The 24,891-nt window shown below is 48.8% G+C and overlaps 1 protein-coding gene across 1 annotated transcript in view; it reads left to right on the forward strand.

Moving 5' to 3' along the window:
* The window catches only part of AIPL1 (aryl hydrocarbon receptor interacting protein like 1), a 286,910-nt gene extending 269,025 nt beyond the window's left edge, over positions 1-17,885 (forward strand). The window contains exon 7 of the mRNA XM_069227003.1: positions 16,535-17,885. The gene's annotated coding sequence lies outside the window, so the exon portion shown is untranslated. The remainder of the gene's footprint in view (positions 1-16,534) is intronic.
* The last annotated feature ends 7,006 nt before the right edge of the window (positions 17,886-24,891 follow it).

Here is a 24,891-nt window from a genome sequence, read left to right on the forward strand (position 1 = left end):
CCTCCTTGGCCAATCCGGAGCTATTAGGATGACTAGAGCCCGGTCCTGGCGAATCTTCCTCAATACTCGAGGAATCAAGGGTATGGGAGGAAACGCGTAAAGCAACTGGCCGCACCAGGTTATTTGAAACGCGTCCCCCAACGCTCCCTGCATCAGATACTGGAGGCTGCAGAACAACGGACAATGCGCGTTCTCTCGAGTGGCAAACAGATCTACCCGAGGAAATCCCCACCTCTGGAAGATTAAACGGACTTGATCTGGATGGAGACGCCACTCGTGGTCTGCCGAGAAATGGCGACTGAGACTGTCCGCACGCACGTTCAAGACTCCGGCCAGATGGTTTGCTATCAAGCAAATCTGATGGTCCTTTGCCCAGGACCATAGTCGAAGAGCTTCTCTGCAGAGAAGGTACGACCCCACTCCTCCCTGCTTGTTTATGTACCACATCGTGGTAGTATTGTCCGTTAGGACCTGTACCGACTGACCACGAAGGGAAGGGAGGAAGGCCTTGAGAGCCATACGTACAGCCCGTAACTCTAACAGATTGATGTGAAACATCTGTTCCTCTGGAGACCAAAGACCTTTGATCTCCAGATCCCCCAGATGAGCTCCCCACCCTAGAGTGGAAGCATCCGTTATGACTGTGGCCACTGGTGGCGACTGCTGGAACGGCTTTCCTTGTGAAAGTTTGTTGCTTGCAATCCACCATCTCAAATCCACAGCAGCATCTCTGGAGATCTTGACAGTACCCTCTAGATCCCCTTTGTGTTGAGACCACTGCCTTCGGAGGCACCACTGAAGAGCCCTCATGTGCCAGCGAGCATGCGTGACCAACAGAATGCAGGAGGCAAACAGACCGAGCAGACGAAGGACCTTGAGGACTGGAACTACCGCTCCATTTCGAAACATTGGAACCAAATCCTGAATATCTTGAATCCGCTGAGGCGGAGGAAAGGCCCGACCCAATGTCGTATCCAGTACTGCCCCTATGAACAGGAGGCGCTGAGAGGGCTCCAGGTGAGATTTGGGCTCGTTCACCGAAAAGCCCAGGTCGAACAACAACTGGGTTGTTGACTGCAGATGATGCGACACAAGCTCCGGGGACTTGGCTTTGATCAACCAGTCGTCCAAGTAAGGGAATACTGCTATCCCCTTCCTTCTGAGTTCTGCCGCAACCACCGACATCACCTTCGTGAAGACTCGAGGTGCTGAAGTAAGACCAAACGGAAGGACCGCAAACTGATAGTGTTGCGATCCCACCACAAACCGGAGATACTTCCTGTGTGACTTGAGTATCGGGATATGAAAGTAAGCATCCTGCAAGTCGACAGACACCATCCAGTCTTCCTTGTTCAACGCCAAAAGCACCTGTGCTAGGGTCAGCATCTTGAATTTTTCCTGCTTGAGGAACCAATTCAAGATCCTCAGGTCCAGAATTGGTCTCAAACGACCATCCTTCTTGGGAATCAGGAAATACCTTGAGTAACATCCTCGACCCCTTTCCTGCTCTGGGACCAACTCCACCGCGCCCTTGGAAAGGAGGGCTTGTACCTCCTGTTCTAGCAACAGGAGGTGTTCTTCTGAACAATAAGAAGGGCGGGGCGGGGCGGGATGAGGGGCGGGAACTCCCGAAAGGGAAGGGTGTAGCCTTTTCCCACAATACTGAGAACCCAAGTGTCCGTTGTAACAGTCTTCCATTTGGTGAGAAAATGCTGTAGTCTTCCCCCTACAGGAGAGGAGTGAGTGGGAAATGGTGGAAGCCTAAGGCTGCTTTCCCTGCTGCACCCCGCCAGAGGATGAGGAAGAGGCAGAGTGCTGCTGAGAGGCTCCTCTGGTGCGGACCCTACCTCTCCCCCTGAAAGATCTATAGGGATGGGAAGAGGCAGGTTGCTGATATCTTCCCCGAAAGGAAGAGGAGGAAGAGCCACGCCCAAATCCACGAAACCTCCTGAAAAATCTGGAAGAGGCCGTGGAAGAAGGAGCTTGGAGCCCTAACGACTTAGCCGTGGCCCTGCTTTCCTTAAAACGTTCCAAGGCCGAATCAGCCTTGGCTCCAAACAGTTTGTCCCCATCAAACGGGAGATCCAACAATGTGGACTGTACATCTGCAGAAAAGCCCAAGTTACGGAGCCAGGCCTGTCTCCTTGCCACCACAGTTGTGCCCATTGCTCTGGCTACTGAGTCGGTGGTATCCAGTCCCGTCTGGATAATCTGGGTCGCACCAGCCTGGGCATTTGAGACAAGATCCAAAAGACCCTGGGGAAGCTCTGTAAACGATGAGGAAATGTCATCCATCAGAGCATGAATATACCTCCCCAGGATACAGGTTGCATTGGTAGCTTTTAACGCCAGACTGCAGGACGAAAAAATCTTCTTCGACTGCGCCTCTAGCTTCTTTGAATCTCTGTCCCCAGGCACCGTCGGGAAAGAACCAGGCGCTGACTTGGATGAACAGGAGGCCTGCACCACCAAGCTCTCCGGCGTAGGGTGTCTAGATAGAAACCCAGGGTCAGTCGGAGCCGCCCGATACCTCCTGGCCACGGCCCTGTGAACTGCTGGGGAAGATGCCGGCCTCTTCCACACCTCTATCACCGGATCCAGCAGAGCGTCATTAAATGGCAACAGAGGCTCCGCCGCAGCTGAGGCCGGATGTAGCACCTCTGTTAAAAGGTTTTGTTTAGCCTCCACCACCGGCAAAGGCAGGTCCAAAAAACTAGCTGCCTTCCGTACCACTGCATGAAAGGAAGCAGCCTCCTCAGTATATTCCCCCGGGGACGAAAGATCCCACTCAGGGGAAGTGTCCAGCCCACTGGCCGACTCCAGTCCACGCAGCCCATCACCCGAGTCCTCTAGCTCTCCTTCCTCCAGAGCTCGTTGGTACTCCTGCTCTTCTAATACACGGAGAGCACGTCTCCTGGAATGAAGTCGCTGTTCAATACGCGGAGTCGACAATGCCTCCGCCGAAGTCGAAGATCGGCGCCGATCTTCAGAAGCCACCGACGCCGCGTCCGGCGCCACAGGTAACTTCGGCGCCGAAAAAAGAGCAGCTGAAGCAGATGGACCCACCGGAGTCACAGGCCGAAATCCCGACTTCGACGGGATGGAAATCCCCGGGGCCAATCCTTCTGAAGCCACCGGAGCGGCCACCGGCGCCGACACTGGCGCCGAGCCCACGTTCCCAAAAGGGAGAAAGGGCATAAAGGGTGCCGGCCGAAGAGGCGCAGGATCACCCAAAGAAAAGGCCAAAGGCCCAGCCGGAGCACCCCCTGGAGCCATCTGTTGGAAGATGGCATACATCGCATTCAAGAATGCGGAACTATCGGCTCCAGGGGTGGGAAAAGCCAGATACTGAGGTGCCTGTCTCGGAGGCGACCCCGACGCCGGCCTCGGCGTCTGCGCCGGAGAAAACACCTGAGGCTCCAATACCTCAATCACCGACGCCTGTCCAGGTGAAATTGGAGACGCCGGAGAGGGCAACGGCGTCGAAGGATGCGGCGTAACCGTGGGACTGATCTCCCATGTCCTTCGGCGCCGATCCGAAGACCTGGAACGAGTCTCCTTCGAATGACGCCGAGAATCTCTACGGCGCCGGGAGTCTCGATGACGCCGATGTCTTGGAGAAGAAGACTTCTTGTGATGCTTCTCCTTCGATTTAGCCATAAACAGCTTCGCCTCACGTTCCTTGAGGGCCTTTGGATTCATGTGCTGGCATGAATCACAAGTCGAGACGTCGTGGTCGGAGCTCAAACACCAAAGGCAATCGGAATGAGGATCCGTCACCGACATCTTGCCTCCACACTCACGACAAGGCTTAAATCCAGACTTTCTCTGCAACATTATTACCACAGCGAAAGACTACGCAGCAAAAATACACTGTAACCAAAAAAGTAACAGTTGCTCCCTCGAAGATAACCGTTTCGAATGCACGGAAAAAAGGGAACTGACGTCCGCACGTCGTCGAGGACCTCTTATTGCCTGTATGACGTCAGACGGCGTTGCGTGGGCTAGAGTGACGTCCTCGTCGACGTGCAGAGACTAGTAAGAAGATTTCCGTCGAATGCTGGCGCCATGGGAGTATTCATTAGGTGAGGAATCCACAGGTAGTTGTATCCATCAGAACGTGAAAGTACAGCACCTGCTGTACATGTGCAGTGTGACAGCCTTAGGCCTAATCAACAAGGCATCTTTCGCACAACTGTTGGGCGATTTGTCTCATGTCTGGCTTCCGATGCCTTTGTGGTTAGTCCCAAAATGTGTTCCTAGCTCTTGCTTGTGTTTGAAATGTTGGAAAAGCTGACTTATTCAATACTGGATTTCAGCGGAAATATTAATGCTCCAGGTCAAATGCCAGAAATTGAGGCACCCCAAATATGAACGCCGTGGCAACACCTTCACAACTATTAATAGTTTGGCAGTACAGCAGCTAAAGCCCATTCCTAGTCTTGCATTTTGAAAGAAAGAGATAGTGTTAGAAATGGGGTTTTTGGTTGGCAGTCAGGTTGCCCTCTGTCCAAGCAAGAACCCTCACTCTAGTCAGGGTAAGTCACACACAATCCAAAATCAGCCTGTGCTCACCCTCCGGTAGCTTGGCACGAGCAGTCAGGCTTAATTTAGAAGGCAATGTGTAAAGCATTCGTGCAATAAATCATACAACACCATAGTATAACACCACAAAAATACACCACACAGTGTTTAGAAAAATATAGAATATTTATCTGGGTAATTGTAGGTCAAAACGATCAAAGTTGCAATACGAATTTGTAAAGATATCACTGAAAAGTGATATTAAGTGTCTTTAAGTCTTTAAAAAGCAATAAAGTGTCTTTCAAGCACAGAGTACCTGGTTTCTGGTGGGAAATCTCCTCAGAGGGCCACAGGAGAAGACATGCGTGGAAAAAGGGGTGTGTGCGTCGATTTCCTCTCAGCACACACAGACTTGCGTCGTTCTTTTCCACGCGGGGAAGTCGGGCGTCGTTTTCCGGCGCGCAGACAGTCTCTTTTTGTGGATCGCGGGGATTACCAGATGTCCCGGGTCTGTGCGTGGATTCTCCTGCTTATTTTCCGGCTGCGCGTCGTTCTGCGGGGCTGCGCGTCGAAGTTTCGATCTCACGGTAGGCGTCGCGTCGATTTCTCCTTGGAAGTCGGGCGGCGTTGTCCTTGCGAGGCCGTGCGTCAAAGTTTCGCACTCACGGTAGGCGTTGCGTCGATTTCTCCTGGAAAGTCGGGCGGCTTTGTCCTTGCGAGGTTGTGCGTCGAAGTCTCGATCGTCCCGAGGGCGTCGCGTCGATCAGCGTCGGTGTGCGGCGTTTTTCTCGCCGCGAAACAAGCTGTGCGTCGAAATTTTCGGCGCACGGAGCGTCCAAGTGAAAGGAAGAAGTCTTTTTGGTCCTGAGACTTCAAGGAACAGGAGGCAAGCTCTATCCAAGCCCTTGGAGAGCACTTTCACAGCCAGACAAGAGTTCAGCAAGGCAGCAGGGCAACAGCAAGACAGCAGTCCTTTGTAGAAAGCAGACAGGTGAGTCCTTTGAGCAGCCAGGCAGTTCTTCTTGGCAGGATGTAGTTTCTGGTTCAGGTTTCTTCTCCAGCAAGTGTCTGATGAGGTAGGGCAGAGGCCCTGTTTTATACTAAGTTGTGCCTTTGAAGTGGGGGTGACTTCAAAGAGTGACTAAGAAATGCACCAAGCCCCCTTTCAGTTCAATCCTGTCTGCCAGAGTCCCAGTAGGGGGTGTGGCAGTCCTTTGTGTGAGGGCAGGCCCTCCACCCTCCCAGCCCAGGAAGATCCATTCAAAATGCAGATGTATGCAAGTGAGGCTGAGTACCCTGTGTTTGGGGTGTGTCTGAGTGAATGCACAAGGAGCTGTCAACTAAACCTAGCCAGACGTGGATTGAAGGGCACAACAAGTTTTTAGTGCAAAGAAATGCTCACTTTCTAAAAGTGGCATTTCTAGAATAGTAATATTAAATCCGACTTCACCAGTCAGCAGGATTTTATATTACCATTCTGGCCATACTAAATATGACCTTCCTGCTCCTTTCAGATCAGCAGCTGCCACTTCAACAGTGTATGAGGGCAGCCCCAATGTTAGCCTATGAAGGGAGCAGGCCTCACAGTAGTGTAAAAACAAATTTAGGAGTTTTACACTACCAGGACATATAACTATACAGGTACATGTCCTGCCTTTTACCTACACAGCACCCTGCTCTAGGGGTTACCTAGGGCACACATTAGGGATGACTTATATGCAGAAAAAGGGGAGTTCTAGGCTTGGCAAGTACTTTTAAATGCCAAGTCGAAGTGGCAGTGAAACTGCACACACAGGCCTTGCAATGGCAGGCCTGAGACAAGGTTAAGGGGCTACTGAGGTGGGTGGCACAACCAGTGCTGCAGGCCCACTAGTAGCATTTAATCTACATGCCCTAGGCACATGTAGTGCACTCTACTAGGGACTTACAGGTAAATTAAATAGTCAATCATGGATAAACCAATCAATAGTACAATTTACACAGAGAGCATATGCACTTTAGCACTGGTTAGCAGTGGTAAAGTGCTCAGAGGTCAAAAGCCAACAACAACAGGTCAGAAAAAATAGGAGGAAGGAGGCAAAAAGTTTGGGGATGTCCCTGTCAAAAAGCCAGGTCCAACATGACCCCCTACCAGCCTAAAGCCAGGGGAGAACAATCACTATCCTGATGTACTTCCCTGTTTGAGGCGACAGAACAAGGACCCAGGCCCACAACAGCAGGGGCATGCTCCAGTTCTTCGCCTTCCTGACTCCAATTGGATCCCTCTGTCCATACTCTCAGGGCCCACTAAGCCCATCCATGGGGAACCTTTCTCCTTTCCTGCGGATCCCATCTGTGCAGCACCTAACCTTACTTTGCTCACAGATGTATCCCAGGAGCAGGATAGTACCACCAGGACCAACACAGTGGTGTTGCCCATTCTATCCCCGGGGTGTGACCCTTGTCCCCTCCCCAGGGATAACTCTGTCCACCCGGACAGCAAGCCACCGTGGTTACTGACAGTTGTCAGGGATGAGAGCCAGGCCCCAGGCCTCTCAAAGCTCTCCCACCACTGTGGCTGTGGAGAGTGGGGGGCGGTAGCCCCAGGTGCTGGGCACCCTTTAACCACTCTCCCTTCCACCAGGTCAGGGATGACAGCCTCTCTGGTGCTCTGTACCCTCCCTCCTGGAGCGGTACCCCCAGAGTCCACCATGGTCAGGGTGCTTATAGAAGTCGCCCTGTACCATTCCTCCACCAGTGCAGGGCTGTTAACCTGCAACTGGCCCTCCAACCTGGGGTCTGTACCTTCAGGTTGGACTAGGGCCCGGGGTGAGGCTTCCCTCCCCCTGCCCTCCCTTCTGGGGTCCAGCACCCCCCAACTAGGAGTGGCCTTCTCAGAAGACAATAGGGTAGGGGCACTGTTATCAGTAGCCCCTCTCTCCAGGTCCGGGGGGACACCCTGAACCTGATCTTCCAGCCCAGGGTCTGTACCCTCAGACTGGATCACTGCCTGGCAAACCAGGACTTTCTGGGAGGCACACCTACCCCCCACCAGGTCAGAGTTTAACCTCTGCACCTGACCATTCAACTCAGAGTCGCCACCCTGAAGTTGAACAATTGCCTGGCACGCCAGGACTTCCTGGAGGGCACACTGACCCTCCACCAGGTCAGAGTTTAACCTCTGAACTGGGCCATTCAACTCAGAGTCACCACCCTGAAGTTGAACAATCGCCTGGCACGCCAGGACTTCCTGGAGGGCACACTGACCCTCCACCAGGTCAGAGTTTAACCTCTGAACCTGGTTCTCCAACCTAGGGTCACCATCCTGAGGTTGGACAACTGCCTGGTACACCAGGGCTTTCTGGGGGGCACACCTACCCCCCACCAGGTCAGAGGTTAACCTCTGAACCTGGATATCCAACCCAGAGTCACCACCCTGAGGTTGAACCATTGCCTGGCAGGCCAGGACTTTCAGGGAGGCACACCTACCTCCCACCAGGTCAGAGTTTAACCTCTGAGCCTGGTTCTCCAACCCAGGGTCACCACCCTGAGGTTGAACCATTGCCTGGTATACCAGGACTTTCTGGGGGGCACACCTACCCCCCACCAGGTCAGAGTTTGACCTCTGAACCTGGTTAGCCAACCCAGAGTCACCACCCTGAGGTTGGGCAATTGCCTGGCACCCGAGGACTTTCTGGGAGGCACACCTACCTCCCACCAGGTCAGAGTTTAACCTCTGAACCTGGCCATCCAACCCAGAGTCGACACCCTGAGGTTGGACAACTGCCTGGCACGCCAGGACTTTCTGGGGGGCACACCTACCCCCCACCAGGCCAGAGTTTAACCTCTGAACCTGACCATCCAACCCAGAGTCAACACTCTGAGGTTGGACAATTGCCTGGCACAGCAGGACTTCTTGGGAGGCACACCTACCTCCCACCCGGTCAGAGTTTGACCTCTTCACCTGGTAAGCCAACCCAGAGTCACCACCCTGAGGTTGAACCATTGCCTGGCATTCCAGGACTTTCTGGGGGGCACATCTACCCCCCACCAGGTCAAAGTTTAACCTCTGAACCCAGTTATCCAACCCAGAGTCACCACCCTGAGGTTGAATCTTTGCCTGGCATGCCAGGACTTCCTGGGGGGCACTCTCACCCCCCACAAGGGACACGCCGTCCCCAAGGGCCACACAAGAGTCTGGTTGGCGCAGGTCTCCCGACCTCTGCCCATCCGGCAGAGTCTGGGTTTCCCCCAAACCAGAAACGGTCTCACCTGGGTCATTCCTGGGGGGCTCTGCTCTCAGAGCTGACCCCTGACTTTCAAGATCCTCCACTGGGGTCTGCCACCCCCTCTCAACCCTATGTCTGGACTTCTGCACCCCCTCACTAGGAGTGATACTGCCAGACACCAGAACTGTTGGGATGCTGTCTACAGTCATCCCCCCAAGTTCTTCTGACACTGCGGGGCTTCCCTCAAAAGGTGGCCCTACGGTACAGGTTAGGCTCTGAGACCTACCTGGGACACTACAATCCTCTCCCACCTCACTTGGTCGGGAACCACCTAGACCACTCCCTTCAGGAGCACCCCCAAATGCCTCTTCAGACTCTCTGGTACTCACCCAAAAGTCTGCCTCCACTGTAAGTTCCCTGGGGTCAGAGAACTCACACTCCACCTGGTGTTGGCGTAGCTCTGGAAAATAAGGACCAGACATATGCTCTCCAGCAATTACATCACTCTGCCCTTCACATGTATTAACCACAGTACCCTTCACCCAACCACCCAGTAACTCAGCCTTGGAAAAGCACTCTATGTCACCCTCTTGAGACTGGTGAGACAGTATCTGCCTGTCCCTGACACTCAACCCATACTCTTCTGGGATGTCTCTACACTCTATATCCAGGACGTCCACCAGGGGGGAACCCTTTTCTCTGTCACTCTCTGCTAGAGTCAGTAAAGTGTCCCTCCCCCCAGTAGGAATATGACTCCCTGTGCCAGTTCCCCAATCCTTCTCAGGGACCCTGTGCATAACGGGAACTACCTCATACTCTTGAACCACCTGGGGTGTGTCAACTCCCTTCTTCAAGTTGGGCACCACATCTCTGGGCTTGTGCCCTTCTTCAGCAGTACTGGATGCAAGATTTTTGCTGCCACCATCTGAACTGGACTCAGCCCTTCCGGCCTCCAGTTTCAGCTCTTTACAGCTCAGCTCCTGAGCTGCAATCTTTTCTTCTTCCAGGGCTAAGAGACTTGTTGCCTCAGCCCTTTCAAGAAACTCATCTAGTTCTTCCACCCACCGCTCTCGAGCTCGGAGCCATTCTGCTCTCACTGGATCTCTTTCCTCATCTGAGTCGTCATCCTCCTCATTTGAGTAGTCCCCCTCCTCATCTGAGGGGTATTTAGTCATTTGGTTTTTTTCTGCCTCTCTCTCTGCCCAGACTACGTAGGCATGTAGCATTTCCATCTTAGTAGATTTCCTTGATACAGGAAGGCCCCATTTTCTGCAAAGCCTCCTTAAGTCAGCCTTAGTGAGGTGGTCAGTAGGCACAAAGAGTGAGTAGGTAAGCAATCTCATTGCTGACAAGGTCTTACCGGCAAACACCAAAATCCAAAGTCCAAAATATCAATAGTATATCCAGGAGGACATCAGAGAACCAAAAGCAAAAAAAAAGATGAAAGATCAAGTTGACCTTCAACTGTGGGTAGGTAGTGAAATACTTAGCTACTGTATGTCACTGCACAAACACAAGTCCTATCCTCACCGCTGATCACCAATGTTAGAAATGGGGTTTTTGGTTGGCAGTCAGGTTGCCCTCTGTCCAAGCAAGAACCCTCACTCTAGTCAGGGTAAGTCACACACAATCCAAAATCAGCCTGTGCTCACCCTCCGGTAGCTTGGCACGAGCAGTTAGGCTTAACTTAGAAGGCAATGTGTAAAGCATTCGTGCAATAAATCATACAACACTATAGTATAACACCACAAAAATACACCACACAGTGTTTAGAAAAATATAGAATATTTATCTGGGTAATTGTAGGTCAAAACGATCAAAGTTGCAATACGAATTTGTAAAGATATCACTGAAAAGTGATATTAAGTGTCTTTAAGTCTTTAAAAAGCAATAAAGTGTCTTTCAAGCACAGAGTACCTGGTTTCTGGTGGGAAATCTCCTCAGAGGGCCACAGGAGAAGACATGCGTGGAAAAAGGGGTGTGTGCGTCGATTTCCTCTCAGCACACACAGACTTGCGTCGTTCTTTTCCACGCGGGGAAGTCGGGCGTCGTTTTCCGGCGCGCAGACAGTCTCTTTTTGTGGATCGCGGGGATTACCAGATGTCCCGGGTCTGTGCGTGGATTCTCCTGCTTATTTTCCGGCTGCGCGTCGTTCTGCGGGGCTGCGCGTCGAAGTTTCGATCTCACGGTAGGCGTCGCGTCGATTTCTCCTTGGAAGTCGGGCGGCGTTGTCCTTGCGAGGCCGTGCGTCGAAATTTTGGTCTCACGGCAGGCGTCGCGTCGATTTCTCCTTGGAAGTCGGGCGGCGTTGTCCTTGCGAGGCCGTGCGTCAAAGTTTCGCACTCACGGTAGGCGTTGCGTCGATTTCTCCTGGAAAGTCGGGCGGCTTTGTCCTTGCGAGGTTGTGCGTCGAAGTCTCGATCGTCCCGAGGGCGTCACGTCGATCAGCGTCGGTGTGCGGCGTTTTTCTCGCCGCGAAACAAGCTGTGCGTCGAAATTTTCGGCGCACGGAGCGTCCAAGTGAAAGGAAGAAGTCTTTTTGGTCCTGAGACTTCAAGGAACAGGAGGCAAGCTCTATCCAAGCCCTTGGAGAGCACTTTCACAGCCAGACAAGAGTTCAGCAAGGCAGCAGGGCAACAGCAAGACAGCAGTCCTTTGTAGAAAGCAGACAGGTGAGTCCTTTGAGCAGCCAGGCAGTTCTTCTTGGCAGGATGTAGTTTCTGGTTCAGGTTTCTTCTCCAGCAAGTGTCTGATGAGGTAGGGCAGAGGCCCTGTTTTATACTAAGTTGTGCCTTTGAAGTGGGGGTGACTTCAAAGAGTGACTAAGAAATGCACCAAGCCCCCTTTCAGTTCAATCCTGTCTGCCAGAGTCCCAGTAGGGGGTGTGGCAGTCCTTTGTGTGAGGGCAGGCCCTCCACCCTCCCAGCCCAGGAAGACCCATTCAAAATGCAGATGTATGCAAGTGAGGCTGAGTACCCTGTGTTTGGGGTGTGTCTGAGTGAATGCACAAGGAGCTGTCAACTAAACCTAGCCAGACGTGGATTGAAGGGCACAACAAGTTTTTAGTGCAAAGAAATGCTCACTTTCTAAAAGTGGCATTTCTAGAATAGTAATATTAAATCCGACTTCACCAGTCAGCAGGATTTTATATTACCATTCTGGCCATACTAAATATGACCTTCCTGCTCCTTTCAGATCAGCAGCTGCCACTTCAACAGTGTATGAGGGCAGCCCCATTGTTAGCCTATGAAGGGAGCAGGCCTCACAGTAGTGTAAAAACAAATTTAGGAGTTTTACACTACCAGGACATATAACTACACAGGTACATGTCCTGCCTTTTACCTACACAGCACCCTGCTCTAGGGGTTACCTAGGGCACACATTAGGGATGACTTATATGCAGAAAAAGGGGAGTTCTAGGCTTGGCAAGTACTTTTAAATGCCAAGTCGAAGTGGCAGTGAAACTGCACACACAGGCCTTGCAATGGCAGGCCTGAGACAAGGTTAAGGGGCTACTGAGGTGGGTGGCACAACCAGTGCTGCAGGCCCACTAGTAGCATTTAATCTACATGCCCTAGGCACATGTAGTGCACTCTACTAGGGACTTACAGGTAAATTAAATAGTCAATCATGGATAAACCAATCAATAGTACAATTTACACAGAGAGCATATGCACTTTAGCACTGGTTAGCAGTGGTAAAGTGCTCAGAGGTCAAAAGCCAACAACAACAGGTCAGAAAAAATAGGAGGAAGGAGGCAAAAAGTTTGGGGATGTCCCTGTCAAAAAGCCAGGTCCAACAGATAGCAATTACTAAAGTGACTTAGATGCAATCTGTGTGGCAGCCATTGAGTATAAAGAAAATGGAGGAAGTGCACTACATGTCACTTTTAAACTTTAAAAACAAATAATGGTCATAGTCCTTAATTTACTCCATTCTGCCAACCATTCCCTGATAAAATTGATTTTATCTAAATAAGTTCAGAGGGCCCAGCTACAAACAACTGGTTTTTGAAGTCCATTAGCCAGGCACATATAACGCTCTGGTTTGGACGCATAGACAAGTGCATATTTAGTGCACCCAAACATCAAGGCCTTTATGTCAAGCTAGGGGAAGGGACACATGGTCAGTAAATAGCAGCGAGTATATTGGACATTTTTAGTAGCTGAGGAAAATGATAGGAATGACAGATTGGACAGGGACAAGGTACGGCCATTAGCACCCCTGATGCCCATAGACACCCAGAAGAAAGAGCATTCCATGAGGAACGCTTTCTAGGGACCACAAGGATCAGCATATGACAATGTGGGAAGAGAACGAGACGGTGACCCAAACTGCAGAAAACCCAGACCATTGGTTTAAGATGAAGGTATCAGACACGCTCAAGGAGAATACCATGTTTCCAATTAGGGTAGGAGGTAAAGAGATCGAATTCTTAATTTTAATATCAGTAATGAGGAACAATCTCTAGTGGCTGTAAATGGAATGTGGATGAATAGAGCACTGACTGCATTTGTGAGCACTGAGCTAGGACTACAGGAAGAGAGATTATTTCAAGTACCAGCTTCAGAATCACATGTCTGTAGCTGTAGCCCCAGGTTTTTACCTAAAGATTTGGTAAAGACATGTCTAGCGCCAAAATATTGAAGTTAAAGTCATTTTTTGCCTGCGATGCAAGGTAGGCGTTCCAGGCAAAAAAATTACTCCAAGGCCCTATTGCCTTATTTATCCTCCCGTGCAAAAATCATGCACGGGAAGAGGAGGGCCTTAAATAATGGAGCAAGCCTGCTTAGCACCATTATTTAACACCTGGGTATGGGCAGGCGTTAGGGAACCTGTGGGCTTTTTCCACAGTCAGGGACCATGGAAACAGCCCACAGGTGCCCTTCCCTGCCCCAAGGGACACCCTCAACCATCCGCACCCACACATGGAGGACACCTAAGGATGGGGGGACCAATCCCAGGTAAGTCCAGGTAAGTATTATTATTTTTTTTTCAAAGTGCCATAGGGGGCCTAACTTTGGCCCCCCTATATGACACTGTGCCCAATGGCCATGCCCAGGGGACATATGTCCCCTGGGCATGGCCATTGGGCTGGGGGGGAAGTCACCTGTCTTCACTGAGACAGGAGTCAAGTCCATGGGGCTTTAACATAAAAAAATGACGCTAGTCTTGGCAGAGGCATTTTTTTGCCTTTGCCCATATTAGCGTCAACCTCTGGTTTTAAACCCCCTGCTCTCCCTACGCCTCTCGCACCCGGCTAGCGTCCTTTTCTATGACGCTAGCTAGACCTTTCCGCTGGCTAGTGTCATACCATAAATATGACACCAGGCCGGTTCAGCGCAGTTCAGCATCAAAAAGTATAAATATGGGCCAAGGTTCGAAAATTAGTGAACTCAGGGGTTTGGGCAAAACACAAAACAGGCAGCATTGTTGAAAACATGCCCTCTCATTAAGTGAAACTTAAGAAAAATGCTGAGTTACCTTATGTACATCAGTACAGACTGTCAGCTCAGGCACAGGAGGGGATCAAACACGTAATTGAGTTTCTCTTACTAAAGGGTATCGTGAAAAAACAGAAGACCACTAGCCCCTGTAATAGTCCTGCTATTCCACTGCCCACGGACAATGCAGGGCATACAAGATTTATGCCAGATTTGCAAAGCATTGTGGTTACCCTAGCCCCTGTTGTGGATGATGCCATTACTATATTATCTTCTAGACCTGTAGAGGAAGAGTATTTTTCTCTCCTCTGTGTTTTTCAGAATTTATTAGCGTCTGGCCAGAGAGTGAGTTTCTCACTGCCTTCACTCTAAAAGATACCCTGTACACTTTCACATGACTCACTCCAGGCTTCACTGAGAGTCCCAGGGTCTATGCTCGGGAGGGAGGGCACAAAGCCTCATTGCCAAAATTCCACTGTTGCCAAAAAAAGAGGTGACTTATCTGGGTTATATGGTATCCAATGGCACACACACAGTGCTAAATTTGTGCTTGTTGTTTCTGGTGCTGAGCACCGGCGTTTATTTTTAAGGGCCGGGGCTTATTCTTCTGTCTCATGCATTTGCTGCAAGCAAAAGACACAGGAAGGGAAAAATGAAAAAGCGTCACAAAGAGAGAAAGTAGAAAGCTGCTAGGCTGAGGTGAAGGGCAGGGAGTGGCTTTAAATGGATTGAAGAGGTCCGAGATGGCTTCAGGATTACACCGCCTCAGTATTCCGTGTTCACACATTTAATTGCAGCAGCTGCATGTTTAAGAGAAGGGCTTTGGGCACCGGCACCTTTTTATTTACAGATTAAGCACCGCATACACTGCATATAACCTGTCAGAATAAAATTGATGCAGGGCATGCAGTTCCTGTCTACCAAGAAGGAATGATGTCCTTGTTGGGGATGATGAACTAATGCCACCAATGGATACCTGAATACAGATCCTATTATGCCATCTTGAGACAATGTACACTACAGAATGCACCCAAGAACACTGAATGGACTTCTGAACTTGCAGACTGTTCAAAGAAACTGAAACCGACATGTACTGCACCAGCATTCAGGCTGCCTGATCACAAACTGCCCTTCCAGCTCTATGTGTCAGAGCAAAATGGCATTGTAAATGGTGTGCTGACAATGCAGCTTGGCTCTGGAAAAAGACCAGTGGCATACTACTCTGTGAATTTGCCTTCAGCAGTTACTGGGCATTCGGCTTGTTTGAGGGTGGTGGCTGGAGCAGCTGTAATGGTAGAGAGGACAGCTCCCATTTTGTTGGACTATCCTTGTATTGTTTATGTGCTACATTCCGTACAGTTGTTGTTGTCTTCTGCAGCAACACAACAATTTTTGACTGACAGGTGCACAGGTTATGAGGTCACCTTGTTGTCTAAAACTAATATCACCATTAAAAGATGCCCACCTGTTAATTTGGAAATATTATTACCTGCAATAGATGATTCTGATGAAACCCCTGACCATGACTGTGTTGAGGTTGTAGATACATGCACCCCACCAAGTCCAAATTTACACCAGACACCTTTTGAAAATCCACAATATAGGTGGTACACTGATGGTTCTTCCAGCAGATTGACAGACACTAATTACAGAGCAGTGTATTCTATTACAACAGTTGAGACCATAGTTGAAAATCGGCTCCCAATATCTTATCTGTGCCCAACATTGTTAAGTTCGGTCCCCTGCTATACATGATCACTTGCCGGTACCACATTGTCCCTTTACCAACTTGCAGATAGATTTTGCTTCCAGTGAATGGAATGAAGTATTTGTTGGTGTGTGTGGATGAGTTTTCAAAATGGATGGAAGCGTTTCCCACAAGGAAGAATGATGCAGCAAAGGTTGTGTGATGCTTGAAAAAAGATTTCATAGCTAGGTTTGAGGTCCCCCAGGCCATAAAAAGCAACTGAAGGGGTAAGTTCATGGGTGCAGTTGTGCAAAGGATATGTGACTGTTAAACTCCACCATAAAGAATAGATTAGCAAAGACAACTGATGCAACAGGTCTTAAATGGCCTGAAGCACCGCATAGTATAAGGGCGACACCATCCAGAATAACTCTTTTGTCCATCATGAGGTACTGATGGGGCGGCCTATATCTGTGGGGGTGATGTTGCCTCTCAGAGCGTCCCAAGAAGCACTGCTGTGGACCAATGAAAACATTTCTGACTATGCTGTACAGTTGTTGGCAGTCTTGAGGCATCACCATCTCCAGGTGAAGGAAGCTTTGCCCCATCCGTCCTCAAAGCCACCCACACTTTTACAGCAGCAAAATAAAAGATGCTTCTTTTAATTGCAGGTGATCTTGACCCCATCTCAAGCTCCTTGCGACGCAGACTGTGGTCATAGTGGAGGGACATCCTGAGTGGATTCATGGGACAAGATGCAGAACTGCAACCACAACGTCTGAGATGGAGGCATCAGTAACTAATGAGCATTAGTCACTGGAAGAGGAGCAAGACATACCAGAAAAAGGAAACACAAACCACAACACTTCTAGGAGCAATGCTGAGGGCCCATCACCAAGTGTCACACAGACAGTGACACCAGCCTATGCTATTGAGTGCAGCACACAACAAAATCTCAAAGAAAGGTGATGGCCTGCACCTGTAGAAAAATAGACTGAAGATGACACTGCAGGGCAAATCTGTGAACCCGCCTCTGAACAAGAAGGCTGCGGACCAGGATTAAAAGCAGATGACAGCACACTGCATGCATTTGCAATTTCTGACACTTAGAGAAAGTGCCCTTCAACTGAGTGACAGAAAGACACCGTATCAATATGCATCGCATAATGCAAACAATATGTTTTAGTCCCTTAATTATATGTGTGCTACCTGTATTAAGACAATCAGCTGACCATCCCCTCATCGCAGTACATGAGAAAGTAGCCCAAGTTTTAAGCCTTGAAGGTTGCTGGATTTGCAGAGAGTTATACAGACACTCCGGAGAACCTATTAGATGATATGAAGCGTCCTTTACCTTTTGCATATATTCATTTAATTTTACTGCCAAAGGTCCAGGCCCAATACCAAGTGTCACTTGCAGTGGAGGGCAATGAATTTCATGTACCATATATATATTGTTACATTGGTGTATGATATAAATATCACAAAGTGGGGATTGTTGGCAAAATATTTCTATCCATATGTATGTATTAAATAGATATCATACTTTGTTCCATTTCTCACCAGCACTGTCTCGAACCCACTGACTAATCCCACTTCTCGTAGCCTGGTCCTCTGCAGCTCTCCCCCTTCTTCACAGAGTGGTGTCCCCTTCCTTCATAGATTGTATTCCAGCCCTGAACCAAAGCTTCCAATCTGGCCTTCCCAGGACAGGACAAGCTTCAACAGCTGTTCAGAGTCCACTGAGAGGTCATTTTGCTTTTTCTGACTACCCTGTTAGTTTTGCTCATCAGGTTTTTTATTTATGCCTACATTGCATTTCTGTATATTTGGCACTATGCCTATGTTGCATTAGTATGGTTGCCCGTGTTTGACACTGTGACCTCTTGATTGTGAATATGTGTAATTTCTGTACTACATACAAAGCCTAACAACCAGTTACTGAGGAAAGAAGAAGCCTGTTTGTATTGCACACACGATGGCCAGCAAGCATTGGTACCTACAAATACATTTCATGTGTATCTGAGCAACTGCTGTTTCTGGTGATTTTCTTTCATCACTCTGGAGAGGGTTGAAACAGTTTTTTCCTAATAGTGCAGAGTGCAGTCAAAGCCCCTTCCACACAAACACATAGCTGCAGTGGTATTGTTATTGCATGTCTCTTATTATAGGCAATTTTTATTGAGTCTCTTAGCTCTGTTTAGGGATACAGTATTTACATGTGAGTCAATCACCAGCAGGCATAATGTATCACCAATGCAGAATATGTAGGTGCAGAGCTCTGTACCAGGCCTGCAGTGTTTATCTGTGTAACCTCTGAGTTTAGAAACCAGTGTTTCGTATAGCAGTTCTTAACTGCAAGCTGCCAAAGACTGGATCAGAGAATTCATGCTGACCACAGGGGCCCTCTTTGTGGCCAGTCTGACATCTTTGAGCTGCACAGCTTGCTTCAGCAGGACTGCCTGCACTGGACAAAAGAATTGGATTTTCTGTCACACTGGTCCGAGGCAGTGTTAGAGACTGGGTCTCTAGTTGGCAGTGGTGTGTACCCTGCCCAAGTAGGGACCACAATCCTAGTCAGGGCAAGTCAGGTACACAGCCTTAATTAGCCTGTGCTCACCCTCTAGTAGATTGGCCCAGAGCAGTCAGGCTTAACTTAAGAGGCAATGTGTAAAGTATTTGTGCAACACCTTACTATAAAACACAGTGAAAGCACCACAAAAAGACTCCACACTAGTGTAGGAAAGTAAAGTATCTTTATATGGTTAAAATAAGACCAAATCAACAAAAATCCAATCAGTATTTATCAAATTATATTTAATTAGAGCTGGTATGTAATTGTAGTGCTTTAGAACACATGTTCTTCTCCTAGGGTTACTACGGTAATTGTAGTCCAAGTACATCAGTTCCTGTCAGAGGATCATAAAGCGGGACTGTGCCAGGGGAGTAGCAGGTAAGCAGGGCTCTGACAATACCAGGAGATAGTGGGTGGTTGCAAGAGAGGGAAAAACAGTGTTTCAAAGGCCCTCCTGGCTGCCCTTAACACACCGATTGGCATCAAGGACCACACAATCCCACAGTACTTGAGCTCCAGCTGGAGCAACAAGAGTGTTGGTCTCCTGGGTCAAGGCTGGGCATGTGCTGATCTCCTTGAACTTAGAGGTAGCATGATGACAGTTGGACAGGCTGGCGGAATAAAGACAGACAAGCCGGGACTCGACGCAGCAATCTCGCTCACAGCTGGCTGCGCTCTCCTGAGCATGGGTCTGGCTGGCATTACATCAAGGAGGGAATCCCTGATTGTCAAGGCAATGCTGGAGTCAGCACATGAAGGCTTCCCCTGGCGCCTCTGTGTGTCGACTCACACACAGAGCCGGGGATTATGATCAGTGCAGTGCATGGGTCATTGTAGTTTGTACTTGGAGGTCAAACAACAAATACTGGAACTTTGCAGAAAAAAAAGTTGTAAAGGGCAGGTTCAATTCTCTCTGACTGCCAGAGGTAGCAGGCAGCAGGTCAACACAGCAGAGTAAGTTGCAGAGTTGTAGTCCCTCTTGGCAGCACAGCAATCAGTAGGCATCAGACCAACATAGAAAAGCAAGTAGCAATGTGGCAGTCCCTCCTGGTATCACAGCTACTCTTCTTTACAGAGTCTTCTCAGGACCCAAATGTGAACTTAGTTTGGGGTATCAGGGGTCCAGTACTCATACCCAAATGTGCCTTGGAAGTGGAGGAGACATCAAAAAGGGTCTTTCTTCTTGCACCATCCCTCCCCTTCCTTCCCTGGCATCAGATACTTTACAGAGGGTTATGCAGCCATTTGTGTGAAGTGAGGCACAGCCCTATAAAGGTATAAGTGCCAGCTCCTCGGTCCCCATCTAGCCCAGGAAGACCATCTGCCTGGTGATAGGCCGTCAGGATGCAAATGTCACACCCAAACTCCCTTTTGTGTGATGATCTAGAGGAAATGCTCAAAGCCCATCTGTCATCTGCCCCATATGTATATTCAGAGACAGACAGAGGCACAGAATGGTTAAAGTAAGAAAATGCCAACTTTCTAAAAGTAGCATTTTCAGATTTACAATTTAATATCTGACTTCACCATAAGTTGTGATTTTAAATTGTGAGTCCAGAGACAGCAAACAGCACATTTCTATCTCTTCTCAATTGGAAATTACACTTTAAAGATGTTTTAATGCAATCCCATTGTTATCCTATGGGAGAGATAGGCCTTGCAGTAGTGGAAAACGAATGTAAGAGTTTTCCACTACCTGGACATGTTAAACTAAAAAGTACATGAACAACGTTTTAAGTACAATGCACCCTGCTAACGATGGCCTACCTTAGGAGTGACTTATATGTAACAATAAAAAGGAAATGTTGGGCCTTGCAAATGTGTACACTTGGCAAGTTGAAATAGCAGTTTAAAACTACACACACAGGCTCTGCAGTGGAAGGCCTGAGACATGTTAACAGGGTTACTGTAGTGGGTGGCACAGCCAGTGCTTCAGGCCCACTAGTAGCATTTAACTTACAGGCCCTTTGCACATATATTGCACTTTAATTGGGACTTAAAGTGGATAAGCCAATATTACCATGTTTAAGGTACAGAGCACCTGCAATGTAGCAGATAATCCTAGGCATCAGAATGAAGTCTGAAAAACAGGAGGTCAGAGGGCAAACATTTGGGGGAAACCAAACCAAGGATGCCAGGCAAGATCTCAGCACTAAAGCTGCAATAGCCTTCATAATATACTGTGGGAGAAGGAATGGCTGAGTGGGCCTAGTGCTATTCAAACATGTGACTTGCAGTTAACATATGTCTTGGTAGCAGGTTATTAAGCTATTGAGCTATACAAATGATTAATGACTGCAAGGTTCTTCATGATGACATTACTTGGATCTTCATCAGATGAATGCAAAAAATGTAAAATAGCACATGCACATTGTAAGAAGCACAAATTGGCAAGTTTGCATTATTGTTATTCTTTTGAAAAATTCTAGGCATACCTAAGATTGCTAAAGAAAATATGTCAATCCCTCATTCTTTGTGGTTTTAAATAGCATTAACTCTACATGAAGGTACTGGAGGGTTTTACATGACCACCAGTTACATTACATAAGGTCACAATATTTTTTACAGGCATGGGAAATTATCTGATTTGCCCAGAATCACAGGATGTAGAGCTGACGCTGAGAGTCGCACCTGGTTCCCCAGGTCCAAATTCGGCAGCTTCGCCGGTAATGCCACATCCTCATTAAAAGTTGTTTGGGAAATCAAGTAAAATAACTTAATTGTTTTCTAGTATTCTCTGTATGGGATCCAGCGAGGTAGGCAGAGCTTTGTCAACGTCAATCCTCCCGAAACTTAGGTAATGGTCCCAAGCTCAGCCCTTCTCTCCCCGTCTCTACAGTGGATCTTTTAAAATCCACTAGTGCTGGGACCAGGCAACCATGCCCAGGAGCTTAGCAAGTCCCTCAGAACTGTCTCAGCCCCTTCTTTTCTCTCTTCCTTCACTGAGGGACCGGAAGGCCTCAGTCTGGTATGGGAGATTGGCTGGTGCAAGTGTGTAAAGTGAAAGAATAGTGAATGAGACGGACGCCCATCATGTACTGCGTCATGACATGACACTTGTCATGATGATTCCCAAAGAAGTAGACTGGATGAGAGTGTAACTCCCACTGCACTTCCTGACAAACATGTGACCTCTTTGATCCTGGGAATGATAGAAGGCAGTATCAGGTAGGTACAGCACTGTCAGTGCTTACAAACAGTTTTTAGATGAAGCAGCGCACATAGCTCCAAAATTCATCTGTAAGAGTTCTGAACTGTGTGACAAATGTTTTCAGTGTGGTAATATGGGAGGGTAATGGATTTGCATTACTCTGAATCCTAATGAGTGACACTTAGCAGGACTGCACCCTACGTCTAGTATACTTTGTTATACACTTTGCATCCAGAGAACCGGGCATGGATTAATGGCATAAATAAATGGAATAGTGAACACTTGGGGTCACTCCTCAGAACTGAATATTGAATGTGTGTGTCCCCTCTTTAACAGTGCTGCGAAGTGAGGCCGGTGTGTGCTGCTCTCCCTTCCTTCATCCACAGTGGCGACAAGGATGGTCATACACCCCGTGGCCGTAGGCAAGCGGCCCTGGCCACGTTACATACCCTGGCACCGAAGAAAGTCCAGGCTGCATGGTGCAGCTACTATCACCACATTCCTGGGCCTGGAGTCGGAGTCACCATTTCTGTGGTGTGACGGCAGAGGCCTTGTGGAAAGCATCGCAGGTGAGGCTGCAGTCACAGCACCACCTGCCAGCAGCAATAGCGCACCACATTGTGCATGCAGCAGCAATCCCAAAAGGGGTCTTGAGAGCTACAGGGGCCTGAGCCCCCCACCAGGTGAGCAACATCTGCAGATGAGCACTGGGAGTCTTCCCCAACTGACCCTGAATAAAGGTAGCAGGTGGTAGTTGATGAAAGACCTGTACATGCAGATCAACACCACAAGTCCTGTTGCTAGGGGAGGCTGAAGGCTTGTATAAGGGCTGAGTAGCAGAGGCAAAAAAATAGAATGCAGAGGAAAAGTACACAGTGTCACCAGTGAGCTGGGGTATGGCATGACCAGCAGCCATACTGCAAGGACTCTAGGACAATAAGCCAAAAACTAAAAGAGTTGGTCAACAGCAGTGGCACCAAACTACATGATCCAGCTGCACAGAAGTGCACACTGATGCCTCCATTGGCACGCCATGCCCATACAGCAGCAAAGCCAAGCACCACACACACTAGTGACCCTCACTTCAGTTACCCTGTGACTGCTGTGCCACACTTGCCAAGATTTTGTTGGGTGTCTACAGCACTGCTTCAACGCCACCTGAGAACAGATGGCACAGTCCTAAGGTCATTATTGCTTCACTTTGGTGACTCACAACTCTACGACCTGTTTGAAACCCTGCCCAACACAGGAGAGGATGCAGATTTTGACCCAGCAATGGCAGCTTTGAACCAAACCTTTGACCTCCAACTCAACCCTGACTACAAGCGATTCAAGCTGCATCATGCCAGTTAGCAAGGGGATGAGTCAGTAGATGTATTCTACGCACAGCTCCAGAAACTAGCAAGCATGTGCACGAACATTAACCAGCTGGATGAAATTAGGGCCCAACTCATAAAAGACTTCAAGTCAACAGCCCTCCCACAGCTAATCCTGCACCAATCTAGAATAGCCTTTGATACCATACTGGTACAGGTGAGGTCGCATAGATTCAATGACAGCAGGGCTGATGAGATTGAGGTAGCCCTAGCGAGGAAGACAGCCCAGGTGGGTACAACCCACACCGACAAGTTGAAGAAAGAGCAAGTAGATACCATACAAAGACAACCAGCCAGACCCAGCACTCACAGCATATTGAATCCATCAGGAGACAGTGTAGCACCTGTGGCTTAGAGCATGGAGTATCATACAACTGTTCTGCCAGAAGCTGGTCCTGCTCCAAGTGTGGGTGCATGAACCACTTCGCCAAGATGTGCCATAGTGAGGGACAAAAGGCCCCAGTCTGGGAACAAGGACAAGGTAAAGTCCACCCTATGACAGTCGTCAATCAAGGAGGGGGAGACCGAGGGACCACTGGTGGGTGACAGCAAGGGGCTACACACAGAAGCAAGGTATTTACCATTACATCTGCAGAGAGAGAAAAGTCAACCGAATGTCAGCATACTGGACTCATCACAATTTGAGCAGCTGGTCCCTTGCCCCAAGCAAACACCAGCACAAGCACAAATCTACACATATGATGGCACAGATCCCCTGCTCTTGAAGAGGGTTGTGGAAGTTGAAGTGGTAAGCAAAGGAAGAGCAACCAGAACCTGATTCCATGTTACTAAAGAAGACACTGCATGCTGTTATCTTACCTAACAGTGGAAGATCTGGGGCTCAATTTATTTGCCCGGCAGGTCCATGAGTCACATGTTGCTGCCAAAATGATGGAGTACCCTCAGCTATTTAGGGGACAAGGATGACTGAAGAGCACCAAATTTCAATGGCACATAGGTGAGACCGTGAGGTCAACAGCACTTCGGCACCCAAGAGTCCTGTTCCACCTGTGGCTGCTGGTGGAAAAATAGTTGAGGAGGTTAGAACAACAAGGAGTAAATAACAAGTGCATTGCCCAACCCTGTGGGTCTCACCAATGGTGATTGTGCCAAAGCCCAAACAGCCAGGAGCCATCAGGCTGTGTGTAGACATGCAATTGCTGAATAAAGCCATCCAGAAAATGACACATCACCCCTAAGGTGGATGACATTGTTGTGGACCTGAGTGTTGCCCAATGGTTCTCCAAATGTGACTTAAACGTTGGCTACCATCCGCTGGAGCTAGATCCTGAGGACCTTTTCAACCCATGTAGGTCTCCAATGATATTGGAGGTTAAATTTTTAATATCATCACCAACAGAGGTGTTTCAGAACATTATTCACAAAACTCTCTTTGGCCTGGTGGGTGTCATAAATATCAGTGACAATTTTCTGATATTCTCCGATACTCTTGAGGAACCACACATGAGACTCAGAGCCACACTCCAGTGGCTGGCCACCTGTGAGTTAATGCTCCATCACCAAAGTGCTCGTTCTATGAAAATTCAATGGAGTTCTTCAGCTACATCTTCTCAAGAGAAGGGTTACATGTTGACCCGAAGAAAGTCGAGGCCATAAGATTGCCATTCGTCTCACACAACACAACCGAGGTGCAGAATTTAGCATGCATGGCTACATAATTTGCTAGATTTAATCCAAAATTTGCAACCTTGTAAGAGCCACTGAGGATATTGACTAGAGCTAATGCCATGTGAGAGTAAGATTCCCCGGCTGACTTGGCTTTCCAACAAGTGAAAGTGGTGCTTCTGGTGGAGGCCACCATAGCTTACTTCAAACCAAAGCAACTGATGGAGCAGTTTGTCAATGCAAGCCCAGTGGAGCTAGGACCATGCTGCTACAGGGAAGGAATTAAGGGTCCTAGGTCCC

The sequence above is a fragment of the Pleurodeles waltl genome, chromosome 3_2 (assembly GCF_031143425.1).
Source record: "Pleurodeles waltl isolate 20211129_DDA chromosome 3_2, aPleWal1.hap1.20221129, whole genome shotgun sequence".
Taxonomy (NCBI): domain Eukaryota; kingdom Metazoa; phylum Chordata; class Amphibia; order Caudata; family Salamandridae; genus Pleurodeles; species Pleurodeles waltl.